This window comes from Ctenocephalides felis, unplaced genomic scaffold, assembly GCF_003426905.1.
Source record: "Ctenocephalides felis isolate EL2017-DRISC unplaced genomic scaffold, ASM342690v1 CF-g0.4_SCAFFOLD_01534, whole genome shotgun sequence".
NCBI lineage: Eukaryota > Metazoa > Arthropoda > Insecta > Siphonaptera > Pulicidae > Ctenocephalides > Ctenocephalides felis.
The window spans coordinates 10,001-15,000 of record NW_020537688.1 but is presented as its reverse complement, the minus strand read 5'-3'; the positions used below and the strand labels follow the sequence as shown (position 1 = coordinate 15,000).

Sequence of the window (5,000 nt, the reverse complement as noted above, 5' to 3'; positions counted from 1 at the left end):
GTCGAAAGGCTCAATACAATGTGATTTATTAGGTATTCGGCACACGCCGTTTATCGCACGAGCCATTTTTAGCCGAATGAGGCGCTGGACAGTGGCGGTATCCATCCGTTATATCTGTCCTGCCTATAGCGGTCGATCATGGGTCACTAGTTCGATGTCGAGACTCGGAATCGTTTGTAAACGACTTAGGTACCTGGCGGGGTGTTGTACTCGGTAGAGCAGTTACCACGCTGCGATCTGTTGAGACTCAGCCCTTGGCTTGGGGATTCGTCATGTTGGCTTGACGTCACCCCACGCTATTAGAGCATAAGCCTTAAGCCTTACGTTGTAGCCGGTTACAGTATGCCACAATCATTTCGACTTTGCCGTCGAAAAATTGTGCATATTGTAACACACACGGCACTTCTTTGGTACCTCTAGCTATTTTACATAAAACTCGCTTCTATGGAAATATTTGATATATTCATTATTTCTTAAAGACAAGCTAAATTGTTTTCAATATGCTTTATAATTGGCGAGGAAATTGTAATTTTAAAGAGAAACATTTGGTATTTCTTATTTAGAATATATGATTATATATTTTATATTTTTTTTCCTTATAAGGGAGAATGTTTTTCGCCAAGTTCTCTAGAAATGCGTACAAGTTACCAATTATATAAAATGCATACAAGTTACATATCAAATCAAATGCGTACAAGTTTCCAGTCAAACAAAGTACGTGTAAGTTGTCAATAATGCATAATGCGTACAAGTTGCCAATGTGCAAAATGCGTGCAAGTTGTCAATTTGCAGAATGCGTGCAAGTTGTCAATTTGCAAAATACGTGCAAGTTGCTATTTTTATTTAATTTTTGTAATATACTCTAAATAAGTAGTAACTTTCAACCCATGAATATTTCGAATCTTTTATAACAAAATATTCAGTATATTTATATCTTTTATAACAAAATATGCAGTATTTATATATATATATATATTATTTCATTTTACATAAACTATTTTCTCATCTCTATCAAAGATTTTAACAGTTTATACCGAGAGTATGTACTATTTATAATTTGACTTAACATCGGTAAAATACTAGGGCAAAAAGTCAACGATACGTGGTGTTCCCAAGCGGTCTCCCATCTAAGTACTACCCACGCCCGATGTTGCTTGACTTCGGTGATCGGACGAGAACCGGTATATTCAACATGGTATGATCGTTGACGACAAGTAAAACTATACAATCATATGTATACATAAGGTTATAAATGAAATTTCAGTAATAATTTAATATATATCTGCAATGTTACCATAGGGATAACTGACTTGTAACGCGAAGCAACCGAAAAGTTACCATAGGGATAACTGACTTGAAACGCGAAGCAACTGAAAAGTTGCCATAGGGATAACTGACTTGAAACGCGAAGCAACTGAAAAGTTGCCATAGGGATAACTGACTTGAAATTTTGTTCTTAGCCACGTAATTTAAAAAATCTCGAGAAAATTATATGAACACAATTAACCATTTATATACCATTTTATTCGTTATTTTATTCTGCATCTTTCGTACGAACAAAGTTTTTTCGTATCTTTTACGGTTTTCATGTTATAGAGCAATATGTGTAGATGTTAACTTGTCAAAATGCAAAGTGCGGCTAGGTTGGAGCAATACTCCTCACGATTCGATATTTCTGTAAAGAAAACATATAAAGTATTATACATCGTTAGAAAGGTCTCAAAATTCTTAGTTTTTTTCCCATATATCGCAACTTCGAATTCCAAACGGTGTGGCCTACAGGCGAGTTGCCGTCGTAAAATTTCAGGAAATCGGAAAATCTCGAGAAAATTATATGAACACACTTAACCATTCATATACCATTTTATTCATAATTTTATTCTGCATCTTTCGTACGAACAAAGTTTTTTCGTATCTTTTACGGTTTTCATGTTATAGAGCAATATGTGTAGATGTTAACTTGTCAAAATGCAAAGTGCGGCTAGGTTGGAGCAATACTCCTCACGATTCGATATTTCTGTAAAGAAAACATATAAAGTATTATACATCGTTAGAAAGGTCTCAAAATTCTTAGTTTTTTTCCCATATATCGCAACTTCGAATTCCAAACGGTGTGGCCTACAGGCGAGTTGCCGTCGTAAAATTTCAGGAAAATCGGAAAATCTCGAGAAAATTATATGAACACACTTAACCATTCATATACCATTTTATTCATAATTTTATTCTGCATCTTTCGTACGAACAAAGTTTTTTCGTATCTTTTACGGTTTTCATGTTATAGAGCAATATGTGTAGATGTTAACTTGTCAAAATGCAAAGTGCGGCTAGGTTGGAGCAATACTCCTCACGATTCGATATTTCTGTAAAGAAAACATATAAAGTATTATACATCGTTAGAAAGGTCTCAAAATTCTTAGTTTTTTTCCCATATATCGCAACTTCGAATTCCGAACGGTGTGGCCTACAGGCGAGTTGCCGTCGTAAAATTTCAGGAAAATCGGAAAATCTCGAGAAAATTATATGAACACACTTAACCATTCATATACCATTTTATTCATAATTTTATTCTGCATCTTTCGTACGAACAAAGTTTTTTCGTATCTTTTACGGTTTAAGAGAAAATCGAGGAAAACTGGTTTGAACATTTATTGTAAAATTAGAAAATTTAAACAAATAATTATAAAAAATAATATAACTATATATAAATTCGTTTTATATTCATTGAGATCTATAAAAATCAATAAATACATAATTTTATACAAAAGTTTAAAAAAACCCAAAAAACACCTAAAAACTCAATAATTAACTATAATTCATATTGTCCATATATATAAAACTGTTTGAACATCTAACAAAATTTTCGACAAAAATTTTTCTATCATAAGGGTTCGCAGTTCGAAATTTTCCCAGACTTTTGTCTTGACGATTCACACCGTAAGCGCGAGCAGGCCCTCGCCGCAGGTCAAATGCACGTCGCTTGGGACTCAGTCTAATACTTACGCTGTGGCCGCGCGCCTTATATAGGGGGATAGGTCGTGTCGAGTGCGATGCGAGCAAGCTTAGGCTAAAGTACGCTGTGTTGTTCAGGCAGGTTCGAATATTATTCCCCGGTGTATTTTATACATTATATTCGATACTTTTAGTCTATCAACTATATAGCGGCGTTACTTTAAATAATGTCGTAGACCGTGTCTGGAATTATATACGCCGTATATGTTCGGATGTCGGTTTACGGCCGGGTTCTGGACCTTATTTATAAGTGTTCAACCATACTGTACAGCATATCCGCGGGCATGTGTCGTTGACGCAAAGACTCTTATGCGGAAAATCAAATATACAAATGCTATCAACTCAATACTCTCCGAGCGAGAATAAAAGTGAGTTATAACGATGAATTCTTATGAATTCGCCCCGACGTTTTCAATCTAACGAAGGGTAAAGAGACTGTTTGAAATTAACTGGGTCTGCGGACCGCAAATTTCATGTACGGACCGCCGTTTCGACGGTTGTTAAAGGTCTAGCCTCTGTGTTAAGCGCAGAATATATAAAATATCTAGTCGCGATGTAAACTGTTCGTTATGTTCAGGGAATATCGTACGGCTCAGATATATATATATGTAAGAAAATTCGTTGTTTAGAAATATTCATCGAACTTTTCTATACAAAGTGTGGTCTCTCGGGTGACGCCGAGGGACATTTACGCACTATGCTATTATATATATATAGCACCCTGGTTGATCCTGCCAGTAGTATATGCTTGTCTCAAAGATTAAGCCATGCATGTCTCAGTGCAAGCCACATTAAGGTGAAACCGCGAATGGCTCATTACATCAGTTATGGTTCCTTAGATCGTACCCACATTACTTGGATAACTGTGGTAATTCTAGAGCTAATACATGCAAATAGAGTTCCGACCAGAGATGGAAGGAATGCTTTTATTAGATCAAAACCAATCGGTGGCGGGCTTGCCTTGCTCACCGTTTGACTTGGTGACTCTGAATAACTTTGTGCTGATCGCACGGTCTAGTACCGGCGACGCATCTTTCAAATGTCTGCCTTATCAACTGTCGATGGTAGTTTCTGCGACTACCATGGTTGTTACGGGTAACGGGGAATCAGGGTTCGATTCCGGAGAGGGAGCCTGAGAAACGGCTACCACATCCAAGGAAGGCAGCAGGCGCGCAAATTACCCACTCCCGGCACGGGGAGGTAGTGACGAAAAATAACGATACGGGACTCATCCGAGGCCCCGTAATCGGAATGAGTACACTTTAAATCCTTTAACGAGGATCTATTAGAGGGCCAGTCTGGTGCCAGCAGCCGCGGTAATTCCAGCTCTAATAGCGTATATTAAAGTTGTTGCGGTTAAAAAGCTCGTAGTTGAATCTGTGTCCCACACTGTCGGTTCACCGCTCGCGGTGTTCAACTGGCATGTCTGTGGGACGTCCTACCGGTGGGCTTAGCCCGTCAAAAGGCGGCCCAACTCAAAATCCTACCACGGTGCTCTTCACCGAGTGTCGAGGTGGGCCGGTACGTTTACTTTGAACAAATTAGAGTGCTTAAAGCAGGCTCATTCGCCTGAATATTGTGTGCATGGAATAATGGAATAGGACCTCGGTTCTATTTTGTTGGTTTTCGGAATTCCGAGGTAATGATTAATAGGGACAACTGGGGGCATTCGTATTGCGACGTTAGAGGTGAAATTCTTGGATCGTCGCAAGACGGACAGAAGCGAAAGCATTTGCCAAATGTGTTTTCATCAATCAAGAACGAAAGTTAGAGGTTCGAAGGCGATCAGATACCGCCCTAGTTCTAACCATAAACGATGCCAGCTAGCGATCCGCCGAAGTTCCTCCGATGACTCGGCGGGCAGCTTCCGGGAAACCAAAGCTTTTGGGTTCCGGGGGAAGTATGGTTGCAAAGCTGAAACTTAAAGGAATTGACGGAAGGGCACTACAAGGAGTGGAGCCTGCGGCTTAATTTGACTCAACACGGGAAAC

The 5,000-nt window shown here is 38.7% G+C and overlaps 2 non-coding genes across 2 annotated transcripts in view; one reads left to right on the top strand and one right to left on the bottom strand.

The window, feature by feature from the left end:
• Positions 1-1,090: 1,090 nt before the first annotated feature.
• On the bottom strand, positions 1,091-1,209 carry LOC113372045. Its single transcript, XR_003366700.1, has one exon. It is a non-coding gene; the product is annotated as a 5S ribosomal RNA (ribosomal RNA).
• Positions 1,210-3,727: 2,518 nt separating this feature from the next.
• Positions 3,728-5,000, top strand: part of LOC113372047 — a 1,927-nt gene continuing 654 nt past the window's right edge. The window contains exon 1 of the ribosomal RNA XR_003366702.1: positions 3,728-5,000. This exon is cut by the window's right edge and continues 654 nt beyond it. This is a non-coding gene — a ribosomal RNA (small subunit ribosomal RNA).